The sequence below is a fragment of the Pseudophryne corroboree genome, chromosome 3 (assembly GCF_028390025.1).
Source record: "Pseudophryne corroboree isolate aPseCor3 chromosome 3, aPseCor3.hap2, whole genome shotgun sequence".
Lineage (NCBI taxonomy): Eukaryota > Metazoa > Chordata > Amphibia > Anura > Myobatrachidae > Pseudophryne > Pseudophryne corroboree.
The window spans coordinates 773861426-773887588 of record NC_086446.1 but is presented as its reverse complement, the minus strand read 5'-3'; the positions used below and the strand labels follow the sequence as shown (position 1 = coordinate 773887588).

The following is a 26163-nucleotide window of genomic DNA, read 5'->3' as shown; positions in this document are numbered from 1 at the left end:
AGGAGCAGACTATAGATATAAACTGTATTTACTGTACATTATGTATGCGGCGGGAATCCAGAGGAGACCACCCACAAGAGCAGTTGGAACAGACATCGCCCACCTATTCAAACCGACCTATGACCTCTCCTGTACTGTAAATGACCATCCGTGTCCAATGGACAAAGAGATTACAGTATCCATTGTGTTAGGTTTTGGAAGCATTGTATAAAGAGAGCCTGCTGCAGGCCTGGTCAGACACAAGACTCAAAAAGTTATCTATTAGATGACCGAGGACCGGACCGGGAAGCGCAGGCGAAACCAAAAGTATGTACCATTGATTGTAGCAATTATTCTGTTGTATTGTATTGTTTATATTGTAACCCCCTTTCCGTAATAATACGCTGTGGTGTCGGAACCCAGCATTTTAAATGGCAAACTGGTGTCGTGTTTTTCCTTTCCCTGCTAAGGTTTAAAGGTTTATTGCTAACGCTTGCATTGCTGTTAAGGGTTCGCAATGTATCTCTGGGTGTGTACGCGCTGTGTGTACTTTGTACCGTTAGCGCAGTGTTTGTACGCAAAGTCCGTACACTGTACGGGACTCTGTACGCAAACGGTGTACAATGTACGTACGTGGTGTACTAAGTATAGCGGCGGCAGCGGCTTCATGATAAAGTGTATTTAAAGTGTGTATAAGGTATAGCTTTTTATCCCTGTTTATAAATCAGCATTATCAGATGGGGGCTCTTACGGGATATCACGTTCTTAATGATGCACTGTACATTACAAACGCGGCTGTAATTGACCGGCTCCGATGGACGCATCGCGAAGCTGATGAAAATAACATCCACGTTAATGTATTGTTGTGTTATCAGTAAGCTGCTGATATGAAATTCTAGGGACAATGCATTTCTCATAATATTTAAGATGCTAAAATGTATTTTTATTGTTGCAAAACAAGGTTCAAATAAGTCATATTGTGTTTGATTCAGATTGGATTGTTTATCTGTTTAAGTAGGTTTAAAAGTATATTTAAAAGTTGCTGCATAGCCTTGATATAGTTTTTTTTAAACTCAGGTCTAAAATGACTTCTGGTGCTTGTATGGTGTGTGATTTCTTTGGGACAAAGGAAGCCGCATGGTCTGTCCTCCATTTTGGACTAGCCACATGGCCTGTCCACCATTTTGTGTAACCCTCATGGATGTGGAAGGGGGAGGAGCAGCGGCCATTTTGGGAAGGTCATTTTCTAAATGGCTGATTTTCACTGCTCAGAATAATCAGCTTTCCTTGGTCACATCAAACACCATTTATGAGTTACCAATGCATTTATTTAACCCATGCCATAGTCAATTACAAATAGTTTCAGCTGGGCCTAGTGAGAGTTAATAGATGAATACTTGATGTAAGAATTACACACAGATATAAACAAAGTTTTTTTTCTTTTCCTTCCAAGACTTGTAGAATATGCTTGCTATAAGATAGCCATTGAAATGCAAATTAACATGTGTAACTGCTTTTTCTTAGCAGTAAAAACAAAAAAAACAAACCACTTTTACAGGCAGGCAAAAGCACATAGCTTTGATATGCAAATTAGAAGCACTGAATGGGTAAATGAGTCTCATAGGAGACCAGTGAATGGTACATATATATAATATTATTATAATTATGTGTGTGTTTATATCAGTGTATGTTCTGCAGGATAGCTATCTAATCTGAATCATATCATTTAAATTATTGATTATTGCTAGAGTCATTATAGATCTGTGTGAAACCGGATACATTTGTTGCTATATAGTTAAAACTAAAATAAATGTTTAAGGAAGTGTAAAGCACAAATGCAGTCTGGCCTGGTTGTAAAGGTTTATACAGAAAGAAACTGTGTGTTGTGTTAAGTGAGCGATTATATAGAGTATAGAGGGTCGCAGTTTGTACAACAACCCGTGGTCGTACGGCAGATAAGTTTCAAGTACCTATATGCTGTGCGATTGGACCGCGCGTTTGTGGGTGCGATAGATAGCGCAACGTGATATCCTTTTTACGAGCTTTTGCGTAAAATCGCGGTATCATTAGCTCTGTATAGAGCATACGCAAGCGTGATTTGTGTATAATAAAGTGCATAGGGAGTTTTCGCTGGTCTCTCTCAGGAAAATCTCCAACGACCGATACTTTACTGGAAAGGGTAAGTTATTCCTAAAAACTTCCAGTAAATATAGGTCAGATAGGGCCCTAGGTTGGGTACATTGCCTTCGCTATCGACAGTGTATGGTAGTACTGGCTAACGTGGGCGTGATTGGGTGAAAGTTCTCTAAGAACTTTCACTGTCTATTCGTATTGTGCATTGGGGATTGCGTAAAAGCAAAAAGTCCGTGATGGGATCCAATTGTACAAGCGGTGGACGTTTTGTAACCAGGGTTCAGATTGTAGAGCCGCGGCCCATGGGGTCAGCGAGGTTTGTTATGTGTGGGAAATATGGTCCACACACGGAAGACTTTTTGTCTGAATGGGTATGTATGACTGACAAAGATAGGGTACCATTCCCTAAAGTGGGCAGCTTTGAACCAGAGGCACTGCAGAATGTAAGCAGCAAAATATGTCTTCTTAAATCCAGAAAACAAAGGATTAGACATAATGATTGTTTAAATTTATGGCAACAAGAGGTGGATATGCAAAGGGAACAAATTAGCAAAACTTGTTCAAAACCTAGCGGGAATGAGAACACAAACACACCATTGTCGACACAGGTCGAAGGGGAAGAGATGGCTACAGTCAATGGTATATCAGTAAATGATAGTAGTATGCAAAAACAATGTATTAACCCTAATTTTTGCAAGATGTATCCTGTTTTGAAGTCTTTTCAAGGTTATAGGTCACAAGAAGATGAAGGATCCAGCCAAATTGCAGCTCTCCTCCAAGCAGTCACCTTGCAGGAAACTCAGGTGGGGCCTGTCCAACCAGGTAGAGCAGTAACAATATTCCCCAATGAAAGAACTGATGAGGTCACAGCTACCGGTAAGTGTGAGACAGTTCATTGCACAGAGACAACAACACTTCACAGTAAACAGATTAGGAACGGAATGGTAGAATTACACCCTGTCTTGGAAATAGTAACTCCCAATGGGGGAACCGATAGTCAGGGAGTAGTCCTCACCAGGAATAATGCAATGTATTGCCCGTGGCCCAGAGATGAGCTGCGATCAATCATTTCAGAATTCCCCGACCCTCTGAAGCATTTAGCCAGATGTCAGAAATTTATCAGAGATCTGGGTAATGCGTATGAACCGACAAACAAACACTGGCGGATATTTTTGAAAGCGTGCCTACCCCCTAATATTGACACCCAAAAATGTATCACTGATTGTAGGTTAGAGTCGGATAGTCTTATGACTGACAAACACAATCAGGAGAACTTAGAGCAAATTAACATGCAACTAGAGTTGTATTTCCCCACAACTGTTAAGTGGAGAAAAATTTTCTCCACAAAACAGAGGGAAAATGAAATGACATCTGAATATTTCCATCGGGCCCTGCAAATAATGGATAGATACATTGGGGTATCAGATACAGGGAACGATGCGAATTATAGGGAAGTGGCTGTCTCTGTGCTAATGGACGGACTCATTAAGACAGTAAGGGACAGGGTACAAACATTTTTGCCTGATTGGAGAGGGGCCACAGTAGCTTGCCTTAGAGAGTGCGCGATTGAACACCATGAGAACATTGCTAGGCGTAGAGAACTGCAGGAGGAGAGGCTGAGGATTGAAAGAATACAGGCCCTTACACCAAAGTCTCATCAACCTAAACCCCAAAACCCGGATAGTAAGAAAAGACCTAGAATATGTTATACTTGTAGGAAGGAAGGGCATTTTGTCAGAGATTGTAGGTATAGTAGAACACATAGTCAAAATAGACCCCTAGACAGAGAAAACAAGCCACGTTATTAAACACATAGACGGGATCAAGGGACATATAGTAAGGAATCACGAGCCATATAGAAATCACAGATTCGGTTAATGGGAAGAACAGAATAAATGCAACTTTACCCTTTTGACAGAACTTACTGGGGTTAGGAGGAGGTCTCTAAACTTTTGCTTCTTTCTCTAGCAGAAGTGACCTCTAATTAACTTAACAGAAGTTTTGTTAGAGATGGTATACATATAGCGTGCTCCCGCCCAGGAAGTACGAATTATGTTGGATACCCACGAAGACTAATTTTGCATTTCACTGTTCTAGATGCATGTCCATCACAGGTAGAGGAAATTATCTCAAAGATACCGGGTTCCCTATGAATTTAGAATGGACAGGACACTGGATTGATGGCTGGGATAGTCCCAGTAGAGATATAACACACATAGAATTTTTTTTTAGGGGAGCAGACCGAGTAGAGAATCATTCCCCCTAGTGCCCAATCCAGATGTCAAATTTTGTAAAATATTCTTTGCCTCTACAAACTTGTCTGTTACTAAACTCTATGTGATTTGTCTTCAAAGTTTCCTCTTAATCTCTTACGTTCACCGACAGGATTACAGTTCAAACGCCACATGCCTACTCGGTCTTTCAGAGCTCTGTCCAAATCCAGTATATCTCACCAGCATAGGGACACCAGTATTTACGCAGTGTGCCTGGTCATGCACAAAGGGTGGAGAATGGGAATACTGGTGAAGGGAGACTGTGCATAGACACCGATATGCATGATGGTGTGACAGCCTGATGGTGAACGCAAATCTGACAAATTTTCTTTTTATTAGTTCCCCTCTCTTTTCGCTTTCCACAGATGGTTTACTCCACACAACTGATAATACACAACAGTTAAACACATTGAAATGCAAGATTTGTGTTCCCTGCAGAAAAAGGCGGTCTGGAGGTCAAAGGGGTTTGGCCAGGAGTCCTCAGGACTTTGGACAGGTGAACACGGTAAACCAGTAGCCCCCAGAGCATATCTTCCAAGTCTAGCTGAGGCGGCACACGGTCTGACTTATCTGGGCAAAGAGGGTATGTGTAAGCTGGTAAGAGCCTACTGGTGTGCGCCAGGATTCTCTTCTCATGCAGGTAAGAGAGCAATGACATGTTTTACTTGCTTGAGGAAGAATATTGGAAAGTCAATACCAACAGAGCCATCCCGTATCCCCCCGACAGACGGACCTTTTCAGGTAATACAAATCGATTTCATACAGTTACCACCCTGTAGGAATTTAAAATATGTGTTAGTTTGTATTGATGTATTTTCCAACTGGGTAGAAGCGTTCCCTGCTGCCACAAATACTGCTACATTCACTGCAAAGAAAATTGTGCAGGAATTTGTGTGTAGATATGGTATCCCTAGAATAATTGAAAGTGATAGGGGTACCCCTTTTACAGGTGAAGTATTTCAGGTCATGTGTAAACTGATGGGAATTAATAGCAAGCTGCATACTCCGTACCGACCACAGGCGAGTGCGAAGGTGGAGAGAATGAACAGCACTATTAAGAACAAGCTGAGCAAATTAATGGCTGAAACTGGATTGTCGTAGCCAGAAGCTTTGCCACTAGTGTTGTACAGCATCAGAACCACTCCCTGGTCTCCCCTTAACCTATCACCCTTTGAAATTCTTTTTGGTCGACAACCTCATGTAATGATGGACCCCCAGGATGATTTGAAATGTAATAACGAAGTGACTGTGAAATATTTGGTTGGGATGAGCCAGCAGCTGAGAAATCAACAAAGAAATTTAAAGCTGGTGATTCCTGACCTACCGAACAGTAATTGTCATGACATTGAGCCTGGGGATTATGTGATGATTCGAAATTTCTTACGCTCAGGTTGCCTCATAGACAGGTGGGAAGGACCATACCAAGTCTTGTTAACCAGCACAACAGCATTGAAGGTCGCCGAAAGAGAGACTTGGGTCCACTCATCCCAATGCAAGAAGGTCGCTGACCCGGAGAGAACTCATGCAGTTTCATCAAGTTTGTGTAGTTTGGTAACTGTGTGTTCAAAGAGCAAAGTGGAGAGCAAAGTGAACTGTGTGTTCAAAGTGAACTGTGGGTTCAATGAGCAAAGCAAAGAGACACTAGAGTGTTTGTTCCGGGAAAGTTGAGAGGCAGGACTGTTGAAGGGCATCTGAGCACAGAGAGTAACAAGTTCTAGAACGGTTGTCATACCACTTTCTTTTTTCACCTCCCCCTGCATTTTTCCTTTCTTTTCTCCTTCTTATTTTCCTCCTTTCCCCTAACGAAATGGATCGATCACAAGAGACTGCGTTTCGGGTTCTGTTAGTAATTCTGGTTTTGATCAGGACAGTTTGTTTTGGTGAGGGTCCCAGAGAGGTCGAGCAGGGATCTGGAATGGGTTCTGATGGCGAGTATGAATTTGTAGGATCTCAGGATCAGCACATCACTTTAGTAAAGGCTGGCATCAGTAAGCGCTCTGGTAGTCAGGGAGCTCGAGGCACTGTGAGGGGTTATTGTCTGATGAATATTGTATTTGTAGGAATTGTGAGAATATAGTTGAGGATGGGTGCATCCAGAAATGCCAGTCCAACCTTAATATCGACATGGACCGTCATCCGTTGAGTGATTACCACTCACTAGTGGGTAAGGTCTTAAACCAGACAGAATGCTGGGTGTGCTCACAGGTACCTCAAGGTCAGAGCAAGTCAGGATTAGTACCGTACCCTTTAGCAATAGATGAGGTACTCGAATTACGGGGTGGGAGACCGGTGGACAAGGAATTCAATATCTCTAGGCCCCCTAGTTTGAAGCTCCACCAGTCTCATGTAGACAGGTCCTTATTGTGTTTTAATATTTCCAATCAGCGAAAACCGGGAAATTGGGAAGTGACGTGGAATAACCAGACAATGACCTTTTCACACAGAGCTGATAGGATACCCATAGACTCTGAACTTGTACGCCAAATAACCAACAGTGGGAGGTATTTCCCGTATAGGTATACTCGTGGAAGCAAGACCATGTTGGTTGAAAAAGTATCGCCAGGGTATTGTGCTCATATCATCCAGCCCGATACTTGTACTGAGCAGATGGGAGAACTAGGGACTGGTTTCTTTACTTGGAAAATTTGTAATATGGTGTTATATTTTGTCCCCTATGTTCTCCCAGATGATGCCTATTTTATATGTGGGAGGAAGGCGTACAAGTGGCTTGCGCCGAGCTCAGAGGGATTGTGTTATATTGGGAGAGTACTGCCAGAGGTCATGATCATAACCCATGATAAGATGAAAGACGTTCACCGCAGTGCTCAGGCTCCTTATACTCATATTCACTATGAACACATCATCAAGAGACACCTCATAGATAGCACAGAGCACGCAGCCTCTGATTTGATCCACAAATCCACCGGCATTCAATTCCTTCTCGCATTAGACATCACCCGTACTGCCAGAGGAATTATAAATTATAGGTATATCCATGCGCTAGCGAACTTGATAGATAATATCACTGAGATGTGTGACGACACCTTCAGGTATACGGGAAGGGAGTTACAAGCTTACAAGAAGGAACTGATTCAGCACAGGATGGTTTTTAATTATATCACAGCCGTGACAGGTGGGTACTGTGTTACTCCGTCAACTCAATATGGTGTGAAGTGCTGTACGTATATTACGAACAGCACTGACGACCCCACGGAGATTATCGATCGAAAGATGGACGATATCTTGCAGTTGAAGTGGGAGTTCAGGAGGAAGCACAACCTTACCTTAGCGACTGTGAGTAATGAACTGACCGGCTGGGTCTCATGGTTGAACCCACTCAAATGGTTCTCAGGTTTAGGAGAGTGTGCTCAAAATGTCATCATGAGTGTAGGGAAGTTTCTCCTTTGTATCCTGGGAGTTGTCATAATTATTGATTCGATATTTAGGTGTGTTCGAATTCTGAAGCGGCGCAAGCACGGCACAAAGTTGATGAGTCTAAGGAGCGAGGGTGCTGTTATAGCAGCAGATTTAATTTATGACCCATCCATAGAGACAGTGTTATGATAAGGATTGCAAATGAATTTCATGGCCTGTTTCTTTCACCCGTTTTTCTTTTGTTTCCCCCTCTGCCCAGATACGTCCATCCGGAAAAGACGTCAGCCCTACCCAAAATGTTTATGTGAATGTATTTTAGATATGTGTCTTATTTTCATCTCTGCAACCTCCAGTTAACAGCACACATAGTCGACAGGTGATATCCACATATATTAGCACTCACATATGTTTCCCCCTCCATGTATCATCAACTAAATGTGCACCCCATTTGTTGGAACAAGAAGCCGAAAAGAGCTTGGTAGTGTTTGTTGGCCCATTTACATACCCTTAATATGGGATGAGAAGGATTTAATGTATACTTCGCAATACCTCGAAGCTTATTTAGAACATATACGGCACGATGATACATGCCCCTCAGACATGGATTCATACATACATGCTTTTTACTATCCCACTAGGTCATATATTTCCCACATACAACTCTCCCCTGACCATCCAAACTTCTGTAGATATTGTATAGATATTTTTCGGTTTAGTGATTAGATAGTGGCAGTTATTGGTGACTGCCAAAGGGTGGACTGTCAAAGTCGAAAAATATTGCAGTACACACATCACGTACAAACTACACACAGATGGCCTCCACGCATGTACTTGTTCTGCCGTGCGTGCACATATCCGCAATTTGCGTATGGTCGCTCCTGCGGTCCTGCGCATTAGCGCGTGGTATGAGCATTTACGGTAGAGTTTGTGAACGCATGGAAAGCTATCAAAACACATTACATATTTAATCCAAATAGTGCACAATGTACACATAGTCTCCCTGCACCACATCAATAAGTTACAGCAGTTTAAATGGTTTCAGAACAAAGGAATTCACCTTTACAGGATAGGAGGGGACAGAACAAGGTTATAAGGTGGTGTTTGGTATCCAGCTGTAGGGTATTTTAAGGGTAACATTCCGGTGTTGGTTTGAAGCAGATCGCATGTTCCTGCGGATAGTTATGTGCAGGAGCAGAATATAGATATAAACTGTATATACTGTACATTATGTATGCGGCGGGATTACAGAGGAGACCACCCACAAGAGCAGTTGGAACAGACATCGCCCACCTATTCAAACCGACCTATGACCTCTCCTGTACTGTAAATGACCATCCCTGTGTCCAATGGACAAAGAGATTACAGTATCCATTGTGTTAGGTTTTGGAAGCATTGTATAAAGAGAGCCTGCTGCAGGCCTGGTCAGACACAACACTCACAAAGTTATCTATTAGATGACCGAGGACCGGACCGGGAAGCGCAGGTGAAACCAAAAGTATGTACCATTGATTGTAGCCATTATTCTGTTGTATTGTATTGTTTATATTGTAACCCCCTTTCCGTAATAATACGCTGTGGTGTCGGAACCCAGCATTTTAAATGGCAAACCGGTGTCGTGTTTTTCCTTTCCCTGCTAAGGTTTAAAGGTTTATTGCTATCGTTTGCGTTGCTGTTAAGGGTTCGTGATGTATCTCTGTGTGTGTACGCGCTGTGTGTACTTTGTACCATCAGCGCGGTTTTTGTACGCAAAGTCCGTACACTGTACGGGACTCTGTACGCAAACGGTGTACAATGTACGTAGGTGGTGTACTAAGTATAGCGGCCGCAGCAGCTTCATGATAAAGTGTATTTAAAGTGTGTATAAGGTATAGCTTTTTATCCCTGTTTATAAATCAGCATTATCACTATTCATCGCAATAAGCCTCCGCGTGTGGACCATATTTCCCACACATTATAGAACCGAGCTGACCCTCTTGGCGTAGCTCTCCAGCCTGAACCCTGGCTGCTGAACGTCTCTCACTTGAGCAACTGGCTCCCATTGTGGGTCCTCTACCACAAACACCAAAATACACAATGCAAGCAGACGGTAAATGTTCTCCGCGCGCTCTTCACCCGCTCTCGCCCACGCTGGCCAGTACTACGATACACTGTTGATAGTGGATCGTGATGTACCCAACTTAGGACTCCTATCAGACCTTAGAGCACTGCAATTCCTTTCGGTGGAGGTTCTGTTGGAATATTTTCCTGAGAGAGGCAGCAAAAAATTCCTTTTTGGTATCTTTCCACTGGAATTTTTGTAGGGTGAAAAACAGAAAACTTCAATAACTATTGCTCACCCTTTCCAATGGACTTCCACCAGGGAGATTTCCTGACGTAATCAGTGACAAACCCCTTGTTTACACAATCACGTCTGCGTATGCTTACCACAGCGTATATGGCACAATAGTATCACTTTGTGCTGTGTAGAACACATGGATGTGCGGTTCAATCGCACGGGCTATAGATAGTTGTTATCTATATGCCGTACGATTGCGGGAGTCAAATTCACAAGCTGCGCTCCTCAGTAGGAGTGTAACAAAAAACCTTTACTTCAATTCACAATTCTATCACAATTCACAATTCCCTATCACGCTCCTGTGCAAGTCTCCTCATGACTTGCGTATTTCTCTATTCCTGTATTCACGTAAGGTAGCGGGCCTTATGCCGCCGGGCCTCTACTAACTCCACAACAATCCGATTCTTCCAGGTTCAATAAATCCACTCCAACTGTCACTCACTCAGATACACAGGGGTATATTTACTAAAATTCGTATTTTACAGAATGAGGTTAAAGTTCAAACACGAATGACATCGAAAGTGTAAATTTGCAACTTTTTGAATTTATTACGACTAATTTACTAAGCTGTCGTATTCTGCATTTTCGTGTTTTCTGATGTCTATGTCATTCGTATTTTTTGGCAGTGTTTTACGGGAGTGAATAGTAAAACACTGCCGACATTAACACAATGAATCTCGGCCGGATCTGTGAGATCCGTGCAGGGCTTCATTGTGCACCTTTCGTAAAAAAAAAAAAATTGTTAAAAAGCAAAAAAAAAAAAATGCGTGGGGTCCCCCCCTAAGCAAAACCAGCCTCGGGCTCTTTGAGCCGGTCCTGGTTCACAAAATATGGGGGAAAAAATGACAGGAATTCCCCCATATTTCATAAACCATCACCGGGCTCTGCGCCTGGTCCTGGTTCCAAAAATACGGGGGACAAAAATCATAGGGGTCCCCCATATTTTTGAAACCAGCACCGGCTCCACTAGCCAGGTACATAATGCCACAGCCGGGAGACACTTTTATACTGGTCCCGGCGGCCCTGGCATTACATACCCAACTAGTCACCCCTGGCCGGGGTACCCTGGAGGAGTGAGAACCACTTAAATCAAGGGGTCCCCCCCTCCAGCCACCCAAGGGCCAGGGGTGAAGCCCGAGGCTGTCCCCCCCATCCAAGGGCGGCGGATGGGGGGCTGATAGCCTTTTGAAAAAAATGTGAATATTGTTTTTAGTAGCAGTACTACAAGTCCCAGCAAGCCTCCCCCGCAAGCTGGTACTTGGAGAACCACAAGTGCCAGCATGCGGTGGAAAACCAGGCCCGCTGGTACCTGTAGTACTACTACTAAAAAAAACAGGACACACACCGTGACAGTATAAGTTTATTACATACATGCACACCTCCAAACATACATACTCACCTATGTTCACACGAGGCTCGGTCTCCTCTTCTCCCTGTAGAATCCTTGGGGTACCTGTGAAAAAAGTATACTCACATAATCCAGTGTAGCTTCTGTCCTTTGTATAATCCACGTACTTGGCAAAACAAAAAAACGGAAACCTGACCACGCACTGAAAGGGGTCCCATGTTTACACATGGGACCCCTTTCCCCCGACTGCCAGGACCCCCCTTGACTCCTGTCAAAGAGGGTCCCTTCAGCCAATCAGGGAGCGCCACGTCGTGGCACTCTCCTGATTGGCTATGTGCTCCTGTAGTGTCTGTGAGGCAGCACACGGCAGAGATACAATGTTGCGCCTATGCGCTCCATTGTATCCAATGGTGGGAACTTTGCGGTCAGCGGTTGACCGAAAGTAACCTCACCGCTGACCGCAAAGTTCCCACCATTGGATACAATGGAGCGCATAGGCGCTACATTGTATCTCTGCCGTGTGCTACCTCACAGACACTACAGGAGCACACAGCCAATCAGGAGAGTGCCACGACGTGGCGCTCCCTGATTGGCTGAAGGGACCCTCTTTGACAGGAGTCAGGGGGGGTCCTGGCAGTCGGGGAAAGGGGTCCCATGTGTCAACATGGGACCTCTTTCAGTGCGTGGTCGGGTTTCCGTTTTTTTTGTTTTGCCAAGTACGTGGATTATACAAAGAAAACAAGATACCCTGGATTATGTGAGTATAATTTTTTCACAGGTACCCCAAGGATTCTACATGGAGAAGAGGACCGAGCCTCGTGGGAACATAGGTAAGTATGTATGTTTGGAGGTGTGCATGTATGTAATAAACTTATACTGTCACGGTGTGTGTGTCCTGTTTTTTTGGGGGGTATTTTTTTAGTAGTAGTACTACAGGTACCAGCGGGCCCGTTATTCCACCGCATGCTGGTACTTGTGGTTCTCCAAGTACCAGCTTGCAGGGGAGGCTTGCTGGGACTTGTAGTACTGCTACTAAAAACAATATTCACATTTTTTTCAAAAGGCTATCAGCCTCCCATCCGCCGCCCTTGGATGGGGGGACAGCCTCGGGCTTCACCCCTGGCCCTTGGGTGGCTGGAGGGGGGGACACCTTTATTTAAGGGGTTCCCACTTCTCCAGGGTACCCCGGCCAGGGGTGACTAGTTGGGTATGTAATGCCAGGGCCGCCGGGACCAGTATAAAAGTGTCCCCCGGCTGTGGCATTATGTACCTGGCTAGTGGAGTCCGGTGCTGGTTTCAAAAATACGGGGGACCCCTACGCTTTTTGTCCCCTGTATTTTTGGAACCAGGACCAGGCGCAGAGCCCGGTGCTGGTTGTTTAAATATGGGGGAACCCCTATCATTTCCCCCCCCCCCATATTTTTGCAACCAGGATCGGCTCAAAGAGCCCGAGGCTGGTTTTGCTTAGGAGGGGGGACCCCACGCATTTTTTTAAATAAAAATTAACAATTTCCCACCCCTTCCCACTGATAAACATGCACGGATCTCACGGATCCGTGCATGCCTATCAGAACACGGTAAAAAAAAGCAGGTCAATTTTAAAACTGCTTTTTTTTACGATTTGTATTTATTCACGGCAGTGTTTGGCTATTGCTGGCAGTGTTTGTGAAATACAAATTTTAGTAAATGACCGAGTTCTATCAAATAATAGGCGTATTTGACCGATGGTGTATTCATTCGTATTTTTTTTCTTGGACTTCAAAAAAAATACGAATGCCCTCATCACTGCCGAGATTTGTGCTTAGTAAATTCCCGAGATGACACTTTGAAGAAAAAACGCAAAATCGGTCAAAATCGGGAGCTTAGTAAATATACCCCACAGTGTTTTTCTTTTCTGTACAGAAAATATCACTCCCTTTAATTGATGGTTTTTAACCCAGAGACAGTACAGTTTAAACAAAGTCTTACACTAATCTGCTTTTGAAATCGGGTAGTTATGTGCTATAGTATTAAATGTATTCTATCCTGCCTTAAATTGAACTGCTATTGTGCGGTTATAATTTGCACTCACAACTCTACGTAACCTTGCGTAAACACGTGACCGTGCGTGTCTCTACGCCATGTGTGCGACCTTACGCCGCGTGTGCGCCTCTGTACGCTGTCCTCACGTACCGTACCACATGTACAAACGTGCGTTCGCAATTTAATAAACCACACTATCTTGATAAATGTGAGCAATAAACTACTATTAATCACTAACACGACACACAATTGTTCCGTATAAACCTAAAAGACTAGGCCAGAACTGCGTTTCGTGTTTTACAATTACACCCTTAACAAACTTTTAAATATCTATATAGCAAACAAATGTATCCGATCTCACACAGATCTATAATGACTGCATTAATCTATCATTTAAATGCTATGATTCAGATTGGATAGCTATCTTGCAGAACATACACTGATATAAATATACACATAATTACAATAATATTATATATAGATATAGATATAGATATATACACACACACACACACACACACACACACACACACTATATACTGCACTTCTATGAAACACCTTCATATGTATTCGTGGACACACTGAATGACTGTAGCTTCTATCAGGGCCTCTATGATTTGCATATCAAAGATATTTGCCTTGCTTGTACAAGAAAGTAGTTGAGCAAGTTAATTAACATTTCAATGCCTATCCTACCCTAGTGGAGGGTTAACAAATCCTGGGAAAGAAGAAAAAAAATTTTTTTTATATCTGTGTGTAATGACCTTAAATCAAGTATTCATTTATCTCACCATTAACTCTCACTAGGCCCAATTGAAACTATTTGTAATTGACTATGGCATGGGTTGAATAAATTCATTGGTAACTTATAAATGGTGCTGGAGTTGTAGATATGTGTAAACTTTGTGACAAAGGAAACTGATTGTTTTAAACAGACTGAAAGTCAGCTATTTAGAAAGTGACCTTCCTAAAATGGCCACTGCTCCTCCCCCTTTCACATCCATGTGGCTTGAACAAGATGGTGGACAGGCCATGTGGCTAGCCCAAAATGGAGGACAGACCATGCGGCTCTTTTGTCACAAAGAAATCATACTCTATACAAGTACCAAAAGTTACTTTAGGCCTGTGTTTAAAAATATACGAATTTGCCTCAGCATGCTAACACAGCTATTTTATGGCTATGCACCAACTTTTAAATGTTCTTTAAATTTACTTAACAGATAAACAATCCAATCTGAATCAAACACAATATGACTTATTTGAACTTTGTTTTGCAACAATAAAAATACGCTGTAGCATTTTAAATATTGTGAGAAACACATTGTCCCTTGAATTTCATATCAGCACCTTACTGATAACACAAAAAAACAGCACGTGGGCCCTCATTCCGAGTTGTTCACTCGGTAAAAATCTTCGCATCGCAGCGATTTTCCGCTTAATGCGCATGCGCAATGTCCGCACTGCGACTGCGCCAAGTAAATTTGCTATGCAGTTAGGATTTTTACTCACGGCTTTTTCATCGTTCTGGCGATCGTAATGTGATTGACAGGAAATGGGTGTTACTGGGCGGAAACAGGCCGTTTTATGGGCGTGTGGGAAAAAACGCTACCGTTTCCGGAAAAAACGCAGGAGTGGCTGGAGAAACAGGGGAGTGTCTGGGCGAACGCTGGGTGTGTTTGTGACGTCAAACCAGGAACGACAAGCACTGAAATGATCGCAGATGCCGAGTAAGTCTGAAGCTACTCAGAAACTGCTACGAGGTGTGTAATCGCAATATTGCGAATACATCGTTCGCAATTTTAAGATGCTAAGATTCACTCCCAGTAGGCGGCGGCTTAGCATGAGCAAATCTGCTAAAATTCACTTGCGAGCGAACAACTCGGAATGAGGGCCGTGATTCAGCAGCATATCGCGATGCGTCCATCGTTAGCTGGTAGACCACAGCGGCGCTTGTACAGTGCATCATTAATAACGTGATATCACGGATGCAGCCCCATCTGTTCAAGTCAAATTACTTTCTAACAAATATTTAAAATGCCAGCTCTAATATATACTGTGGACGCCAGGCACATCTTATTACCATGTGCTATGAATGTGCGCTATATGTCGCAAAACACTACATCCCATAAGAGAAAACAATACACCCACACGTCTGAGTTCCAAAGCTCATTGATGTATATATTTGTTATTAAAAGGATATGTATTCAATATATCACAATGTACAGTATATATATGTAGTTAGTTACATGGTTATAAATTACACAGGAAGCAGTTATTACAAACTAATTCATTACAGACACGGCCAGCAATACATCACCATATTTTGCCCAAATGCACTCTCCGCTCCATATCACTCTCTCTCTCTCAGTAAAATCATACAGCCACTGGACAGATAGCATCTCGACCATTACATGGGACAAAAAAAAAAGCTCTTCTGTGTGGGATCATCTATACACTGAGTCTGTTGGGCGTGTACAGATCTCTTGTTATTAGTCTAGGGGAGGGAACTTTCTCATTCATGATGAGTCATTGGTCAGTTCATATGCAAGCAACGTCCAGCCTTGATGGTGTAATTACAGGAGATAGCCACTGGTACCAAGCTGCAGGCATGCTGTCTTCCAGGAAGTTCATTGTTCTAATAAGAGTGACTTTAGCTTTCATACATTTAATCATATCTACTCATGGCAATGTGCTACAACCTAATCACAGGCATCAAATGAATCTATACATTAATCTAGTTAATTTGATACCAAGCACGACATGTCCATCTTGCTCCACTCCAATAATACACATACATGACGTTACTCCATTATATAATTTGAAACCTTATGATGTCTGGTGCTAGATATGTTTAAATTTCTGTGCTGTATGAAATATGGGGTTCACTACGGCTGGCCGGCGGTCGGGCTCCCGGCGACCAGCATACCGGTGCCGGGAGGCCGACCGCCGGCTTACCGACAGTGTGGCGAGCGCAAATGAGCCCCTTGCGGGCTCGCTGCGCTCGCCACGCTACGGGCACGGTGGCGCGCTACGCGCGCCACACTATTTTATTCTCCCTCTATGGGAGTCGTGGACCCCCACGAGGGAAAATAAGTGTCGGTATGCCGGCTGTCGGGCTCCCGGCGCCAGTATACTGAGCGCCGGGAGCCCGACCGCCGGCATACAGAAGACCACCCGAAATATGTGTTGAATTTATCTTTGTGGAATGTCTGTGTAAATGTATATGTTACCATATATTGCTGTGCGCGCTGTGCGTATTCGCAAGCTTAGCGACTTATAATGTGTGGAGACTGTATGTTCTCTCTATGTAATATTTTTGACTTCGACACCCTATTGGATTCTACATGGACAAGTGGACGTGATTCTCGGTGTTGGATGTAGGTATGTGTGAGTGTGTAAGTGTGTTTTAATAAATTTTTACTTTCAAGGTGTGTGTGTGTGTTGTGTTTTTATTTGGGTATTTTTTTTATGTAGAACTACAGGTACCAGCAGGCCTTTTATTTCCCCGCATGCTGGTACTTGAGGTTCTCCAAGTACCAGCAAGCGGGGGAGGCTTGCTGGGCCTTGTAGTTCCACAACAAAAAAACAATATTCTTTTTTTTTTTACACACTTACAGTATGGCTATCAGCCCGGCACCCACAGCACAGGGGTGCTGGGGACAGCCTCGGGCTTCACCCCTGGCCTATGGGTGCCTGGAGGGGGCACCCCTTGATTTAAGGGGTCCCCACTCCTCCAGGAAACCCCGGCCAGGGGTGACTAGTTGGGGGCATAATGCCACGGCTGCAGGGACATACATAAATGTGTCCTCCAGCTGTGGCATTATGTGTCTGGCTAGTGGAGCCCAGTGCAGGTTTTAAAAATACGTGGGACCCCTACATCTTTTGTACCCCGTATTTTTGGAACCAGGACCGGACTAAGAGCCCGGCGCTGGTTGTCTAAATACGGGGAACCCCTGTCCAATTTTATTCCCAGTATTTAAACAACCAGGACCGGCTCAAAGAGCCCGAGGCTGGTTATACTGAGGAGGGGGGACCTCACGCATTTTTTTTTAAATTTTTTAACCCATTCAGATAATGGAAGCCCTGGACAACAAAATTGCATTCATGTCCTCCTCCTACTCCCTTCCCAGTCCCAAACACTAATTATTATTTTTTCTATAAAAATGTACAATATATCACAAGTATGATGAGCAGGCAGGCAGCGGGCATTGGGGGTCATTCCGAGTTGTTCGCTCGTTGCCGATTTTCGTTATGCTGTGATTTGTTGCTAATTGCGCATGCGCAAGGCACGCAGGGCGCATGCGCTTAGTTATTTAACTAAAAACTTAGCAGTTTTGCTGTGGATCCTGCGGCGCTTTTCAGTCGCACTGCTGATCGGTGAATGATTGACAGAAAAGGGGCTTTTCTGGGAGGTAACTGAGCGTTTTCCGGGAGTGTGCTAAAAAACGCAGGTGTGTCAGGGAAAAACGCGGGAATGTCTGGAGAAACGGGGAAGTGGCTGGCCGAACGCAGGGCGTGTTTGTGACGTCAAACCAGGAACTAAACGGACTGAGCTGATCGCAATCTGTGAGTAGGTCTGGAGCTACTCAGAAACTGCAGGGAATTATTTAGTAGCAGTTCTGCTAATCTTTTGTTCGTTATTCTGCTAAACTAAGATACACTCCCAGAGAACGGCGGCCTAGCGTGTGCAATGCTGCTAAAAGCAGCTAGCGCGCGAACAACTCGGAATGAGGGCCATTGGCGGCATCAGACTGAGATGCAAATTAGTGGGCGAGTTTGTAAGCCATTGGTGGTGGCAGCGGGCATTGGTTCAGAGGCAGTAGCGGGCATTGGCTCAGCGGCGGTAGGGGTCATCGGCAGGAGTCGGCAGACATTATGGCTGTAGTGCCTCACCAGCCACTGACCTCACCACACGCCACTGATAGTCAGGATAACTGTATACAGGGGCATGCTGCTGTGTGCTGCTCTGTACTCTGCTGTTACTACTTTATTGGCTGATCTGTGTTATATATAGTCAGTGTAACTATACAGGGGCACGCTGCTGTGTGCTGCGCTGTACTCTGCTGTTACTGTGTAATATACAGGGGCATGCTGCTGTGTGCTGCGCTGTACTCTGCTGAGCTGTGTTATATATAGTCAGTGTATCTGTATACAGGGGCATGCTGCTGTGTGCTGCGCTGTACTCTGCTGTAAATTGGTTGAGCCATGTGTATAATAAGTGTATGCAAGGGGCACACTGCTGCTGTGTGCATCGCTGTACACTGCTGGTTAAATTGGCTGTGTTGTGTCCATCTAAAGTGGGTGTGTGTTCACAAGCAGCATTACAGTGTGTATTGTCATTGTCATTTGCTGTACCCCTATATGTTTACTATCAGTGTCGGACTGGAGCATGAAGGGCCCACCGGGGGTATGCAGCGGTAGGGGCCCATGATTAGAGGTGTGGCCAGCCTCCAAAGGGGCTGTGGCCTGCCTCCACAGAGGTTTGGATAACAATTATAGAGTACCTGGTCTGGACTCCTTGATAATTTATATAGTAATTAATGCTAGTGCATGCATGATAATGTGCCAGATTAATGACAGCAATGTACTGTAGAGAATACATCATAATCCTGTGCAGTATAAGGTAACATATGTATAATATATAATTCAAGTGCACAGTCTACAACTTGATCCCTAGAGGAGGAGGGGCCCCCAGGCACTGGGGCCTACAGGTGGTTTCCCCTGTACCCCTGTGGGCCAGTCCGAGCCTGTTTACTATTCACATACATAATAAAATAAAAGCCCTTTGAATTGCCGCAGTGAGTTGAGCTGCAAAATTTAAAATAAATATATTCTTCTATTGTTTGTACTGTTTGGTGCACTTTACCCTAGTGCACTTTGTTCAAAGCACTGTGACTCCAATCAATTTGAACTGAGCTGCGAGGTTATTTAAAAAAAAATAGATCTATTATTTGTACTGTTTGGTGCACTTTACCCTAGTGCGCTTTGTTAAAAGACCTGTGACTCCATGCAGTGCGAGCTGACCTGCCAGTGAAAATTAGCAAAAAAAAATGTTGTTAAATTTTTTGTACTGTTCAGTGCACTGCACCCCAGTATGCTGTACCCTAGTGCGACTTTGTTCACTTTGTTCAAGGACAATGCCATCTTGCATCACTTATTATTTCTGCCACTGCTGTGCAGCAATGTTTCTTAAATGTGCTATAAACTGCCATGTGTTTGTGTCGCTGCTCTGTCACTTAGTAACCAGCCAGCTCACTGCAGCCTGTGGCATAAAGCGGATGAAAACAATATTGTGAGCAGTGAGGTGGCGAAAATTAACTGGAAATGCGTTACATTTAATGTTATTGAGGTTACTAATACCATAGGAACAAAACAAGTCTCAAATTATGTGATTTTGCTATTTACCCGTGAATTTCCGGCAAACAAACATGATTTTGTGTGTACATTTCTTTTGCTTCTTGCCATACTACCAGCACCCAGCACCACAGACTTAATCTTCTGAGACTACTTTGTTTCTATCCAAGCTCTGCACTATCCAGCCACAGTACCGCTGTACAATGCACAGCATCCAGTAACACCGCTACCTGCCCGGTGTCGTCACAGAACCATAGGCCTAGCCACCCAGCTCCCTGACCCACCAACCCCCTTCTCCCCCACAACACAGCCAGCTATCCTTGTTACAATCTGGGGAGTATATCTGGACAGAGTGTTGATTGAAATGATCTGGGGAATGTATCCAGGGCTGGTTCTAACCGTTATGGCGCCCCGGGCAAAATAGGGGCGTGGCTTCATACGGGGGCGTGGTCAGTTATGCCCCCATTTGTGCCCCCTGTAGAGTAGCGCCGCTGAAAGAGAAAGAAAACAAAAATGAATACTTACTATCCCCGCTCCTGATTCCCGACCGCTGCAGACCTCCGCCGGCGCCGCTCCTCTCCTCGGATCTATGGGAAAGATGTCATGACGTCTCTCCCATAGCACAGCATAGACACTAGAGGTAAATTATGACCCCTAGCGTCTATGCCAGTCCCTCTCCACGAAGGGAAACTAGACACTTAGCGTCTGGTTCACTTCACAGCGGGGGACACAGCGGGCAGCGGGGGGAAGCACAGTAGCGGATCTTGCCATGGTGCGGCACCCTCCGGAAGGCGGCGCCCCGGGCAAAAGTCCTGCTTGCCCGTGGCAAGATCCGCTACTGCATGTATCTAGATGGAGTGTTACGCAAGCTCAGCAATCCTCAAGTTTCCTGCGTTCTAAAGTTCCACCTTTAGCAGCCGCCTTTCCTAGGTGGATTAAGTCCACCCGGTACTCATATGCCCCCAGGTCTTAATGTGGACAAAGAAACTATTGGAGGCTGAGCAAGTGCAAGGAAATATGCTGGAGTAGAACCAGCCTAACATGGACTGGGTTAAGGCTGGACAGACTGGCACACTCTAGACAAGGACAAGACCAAGAATACCAAAAGACAAGAACAAGACAAGAGAATAATGAATTAATAACAAGATATGGTAATAAGGTAAAGGTACTAACGAGACATCTGGGTATTGAGAGACACAGAAGGAGTGATGCACTAATGGTAATAGCAACGGGGAAGTGGTCAGGAGAGAAAGCATAACAGACTAACAGGCTGGGTGATCTAATTAAAGAGAAAGGCAAGAAACATAAATCAAATGGTACATAAAAAGCAGGTAATTCTCTGAACTCACAGTGGTTGCTACTGGCAACAACAGAAATGCATGACAATAGAATACAGACAGGGAAAGCAGAGCAGACATACAAACAACGCAGAATGCTCCAGGCCAGTGGATGTTACTTCTGGCAACCACAGTACCAACACAAAGGAGCAGAGAAGACTGAGACAAGGAATTGTTCAGAGAACAGACTGATAGGACTATGACAACGTACACAGATAAACAGGCCAGAGAGAGACTGTAGTGGAATGAGACTGTGGTAATAGAGACACAGGTGGTGGTATGTGTAAAGCAGCTGTATTTAAATGAAATGATACTGGATAACAACAGAAAGACCAAGAGACAGACAAGACAAAGAACAAGTATAGTGCGGAGAAATCCCCACTGCAGCTAAAGCCAAGACAGACAGGAACCAGACAGGACTGGGTCTGGCAAGGACACTTTATAACTGGATCTCACAGGACAAGAAATCAGAGAGCCAAAGGCTTCCGCAGCAAACATGATCTATGACCAGCAGGGAATAATAGGCATAATAGGAATATAAATGCCTACCAATGACAAGTTTCAGTACAGGCAAGCCCCCTTTAATTACTAACTCAGTGCAACTGTGCTGCAGCACATCCACCAGGCTCATGACTTTAACAAAAAAACCACATGCTGGAGTAAGGTAGCAAGGCATCTCCCAACAGGTGTGCTGCTACAGCAATTAAACAGACAGAATAGAACTGCAGACAGCACATGTAACAGACCTTTCCGGTTGCAGGGAGGAGGAGCCTGGGACTATCTGCTGACGTCACCTCCCAGGGCTAGGAGGTTGAGGAGATCCGTGCAAACCCTCTTTCCTGGCAGTGCAGGCTTTACAAAGGGCAGCTCTTTTTAGCTTTGTGTTACTAATCGCATATGTTAATACTGATCGCGTTCCCCCCTCGAATTGTCTGCTAGGCTCTACAAATAATTTTTTATTCTTCTTAATTTTTTCGCAATTAGGACACGCCCCCCAAATTTTTACCCGGGTCCGGTAGACCTATCAGCAGCACTGTGCGTAAATTGGCACATCTGTATATGTATTGTGGTATTACACAGCCGGGGCACTCATATATTGAGGTGATTTACTGACAATTGCATCATTAAGAGTCTGCGTTGCCTACTGCAATAGAGAGTGGACAGCACTGGAAGGGTGCACTGATCTCCTGGGTGTCCGGAGATTACCTCTAAATTCCGGAGTCTCCGGAACATTCTGTGAGAGCAGTTCTGTATAATTCCACTATATATTAAGCACCTCCGAATCACGTCCTCAACAAGCGGCTTCAATAATCGCTGTTTATAACCATCTTGTCATTCCTCAGAAACTTATATGTATTTATTTTTATGGTTTGGCCAAAGTTTTCATTAGTCTAATATGTTTATTCATTTATAACAAGAACTACATTTTGAACTTCAGTTATTTTATTTAGCCAGGGCTACTGCACTTGGGGGGTCATTCCGAGTTGATCGTAGCTGTGCTAAATTTAGCACAGCTACGATCAGGCATTCAGACATACGGGGGGACGCCCAGCATGACAGTGTCGCCACCCCCCCTCCCCCCCGCAGAAATGCAAAAGCATCGCGGCGCATGCGCGGATCCGACCCGATCGCTGCGCTGCGATAAACTGCAGCGAACGATCGGGTCGGAATGACCCCCTTGGACAATAAGCTGGATATAGGGCGGAGATCGCAGAGTAACAGGTGAAATGAGTCGCAGTGGAAGGTAGGTATGTAATAGCAGATTCTTTGTACTGTAGTAGTATATAGGAGAATGTTGTGATATAGGGGTCTATGTAGTAAGCCATGGCGAGAGACATAAAGTGGATGGAGATAAAGTATTTGCCAATCAGCTCCTAACTTCCATGTTACACGCTGCATTTGAAAAATGACAATCAGGAGCTGATTAGGACTTTAGCTCAGTCCACTTTATCCCTCTCCTAGGCTTAGTACATAGATCCCTTGAACGGAGTAGACGCTGCCTATATCTTTGCCTTGTGTCCAAAGACCGTCAAAGAGTTTAGAGACAGAATTCAGCAATATAATAAATTTCACTGTGAGTGATACATTGCACCAGCCAATCAGCTCCTAACTTCCATGTCACAGGCTGTGTTTGAAAAATGACAGTTAGGACAGGAGGTGATTGGCTGGTGCAATTTATCACTCACAGTGAAATAATTCCCAGGTGTTAACTAGGGATGTGCACTTGAAATTTTTCGGGTTTTGTGTTTTGGTTTTGGGTTCGGTTCCGCGGCCGTGTTTTGGGTTCGACCGCGTTTTGGCAAAACCTCACCGAATTTTTTTTGTCGGATTCGGGTGTGTTTTGGATTCGGGTGTTTTTTTCAAAAAACCCTAAAAAACAGCTTAATCATAGAATTTTGGGGTCATTTTGATCCCAAAGTATTATTAACCTCAAAAACCATAATTTACACTCATTTTCAGTCTATTCTGAATACCTCACACCTCACAATATTATTTTTAGTCCTAAAATTTGCACCGAGGTCGCTGGATGACTAAGCTAAGCGACCCTAGTGGCCGACACAAACACCTGGCCCATCTAGGAGTGGCACTGCAGTGTCACGCAGGATGGCCCTTCCAAAAAACACTCCCCAAACAGCACATGACGCAAAGAAAAAAAGAGGCGCAATGAGGTAGCTGTGTGAGTAAGCTAAGCGACCCTAGTGGCCGACACAAACACCTGGCCCATCTAGGAGTGGCACTGCAGTGTCACGCAGGATGGCCCTTCCAAAAAACACTCCCCAAACAGCACATGACGCAAAGAAGAAAAAAAGAGGCGCAATGAGGTAGCTGTGTGAGTAAGATAAGCGACCCTAGTGGCCGACACAAACACCTGGCCCATCTAGGAGTGGCACTGCAGTGTCACGCAGGATGGCCCTTCCAAAAAACACTCCCCAAACAGCACATGACGCAAAGAAGAAAAAAGAGGCGCAATGAGGTAGCTGTGTGAGTAAGATAAGCGACCCTAGTGGCCGACACAAACACCTGGCCCATCTAGGAGTGGCACTGCAGTGTCACGCAGGATGGCCCTTCCAAAAAACACTCCCCAAACAGCACATGACGCAAAGAAAAATGAAAGAAAAAAGAGGTGCAAGATGGAATTGTCCTTGGGCCCTCCCACCCACCCTTATGTTGTATAAACAGGACATGCACACTTTAACCAACCCATCATTTCAGTGACAGGGTCTGCCACACGACTGTGACTGAAATGACGGGTTGGTTTGGACCCCCACCGAAAAAGAAGCAATTAATCTCTCCTTGCACAAACTGGCTCTACAGAGGCAAGATGTCCACCTCATCATCATCCTCCGATATATCACCGTGTACATCCCGCTCCTCACAGATTATCAATTCGTCCCCACTGGAATCCACCATCTCAGCTCCCTGTGTACTTTGTGGAGGCAATTGCTGCTGGTCAATGTCTCCACGGAGGAATTGATTATAATTCATTTTAATGAACATCATCTTCTCCACATTTTCTGGAAGTAACCTCGTACGCAGATTGCTGACAAGGTGAGCGGCGGCACTAAACACTCTTTCGGAGTACACACTTGTGGGAGGGCAACTTAGGTAGAATAAAGCCAGTTTGTGCAAGGGCCTCCAAATTGCCTCTTTTTCCTGCCAGTATAAGTACGGACTGTCTGACGTGCCTACTTGGATGCGGTCACTCATATAATCCTCCACCATTCTTTCAATGGTGAGAGAATCATATGCAGTGACAGTAGACGACATGTCCGTAATCGTTGTCAGGTCCTTCAGTCCGGACCAGATGTCAGCATCAGCAGTCGCTCCAGACTGCCCTGCATCACCGCCAGCGGGTGGGACGTGGACTACCGTACTGTGTCTGCTGCTAATATAGACTGGATGATAATGAGATGAAATCAATATATATTATATCACACTAGTACTGCAGCCGGACAGGTATATATATTTATTATGTAATGACTGATGACGGACCTGCTGGACACTGTCAGCTCAGCAGCACCGCAGACTGCTACAGTAAGCTACTATAGTAGTATGTATAAAGAAGAAAGAAAGAAAAAAAACCACGGGTAGGTGGTATACAATTATGGATGGACGAGCGACTGCCGACACAGAGGTAGCTACAGCCGTGGACTACCGTACTGTGTCTGCTGCTAATATAGACTGGATGATAATGAGATGAAATCATCAATATATATATATATATAATATCACTAGTACTGCAGCCGGACAGGTAGATATATTTATTATGTAATGACTGATGACAGACCTGCTGGACACTGTCAGCTCAGCAGCACCGCAGACTGCTACAGTAAGCTACTATAGTAGTATGTATAAAGAAGAAAGAAAAAAAAAACCACGGGTAGGTGGTATACAATTATGGATGGACGAGCGACTGCCGACACAGAGGTAGCTACAGCCGTGGACTACCGTACTGTGTCTGCTGCTAATATAGACTGGATGATAATGAGATGAAATCAATATATATATATATATATATATATAATATCACTAGTACTGCAGCCGGACAGGTAGATATATTTATTATGTAATGACTGATGACGGACCTGCTGGACACTGTCAGCTCAGCAGCACCGCAGACTGCTACAGTAAGCTACTATAGTAGTATGTATAAAGAAGAAAGAAAAAAAAAAAACACGGGTAGGTGGTATACAATATTATATATATATTATATACAATTATATATATATATATATATATATATATTAAACTCACTGGTGGTGATTATTAAACTGGTGGTCAGGTCACTGGTCACACTATCAGCAACTTGCAAGTAGTACTCCTAAGCAGACAATCACAATATATATTATACTGGTGGTCAGTGTGGTCACAATGGCAGTGTGGCACTCTGGCAGCAAAAGTGTGCACTGTACGTTATATGTACTCCTGAGTCCTGCTCTCAGACTCTAACTGCTCCCCACTGTGTCAGTGTCTCCCCCACAAGTCAGATAATACAGTCACACTATC

At 44.3% G+C, this 26163-nt stretch overlaps 1 protein-coding gene across 1 annotated transcript in view; it reads left to right on the top strand.

Moving 5' to 3' along the window:
- The window catches only part of LOC135056861 (transient receptor potential cation channel subfamily V member 6-like), a 168738-nt gene that overhangs the window by 5576 nt on the left and 136999 nt on the right, over positions 1-26163 (top strand). The gene's annotated exons all lie outside the window — the stretch shown is intronic.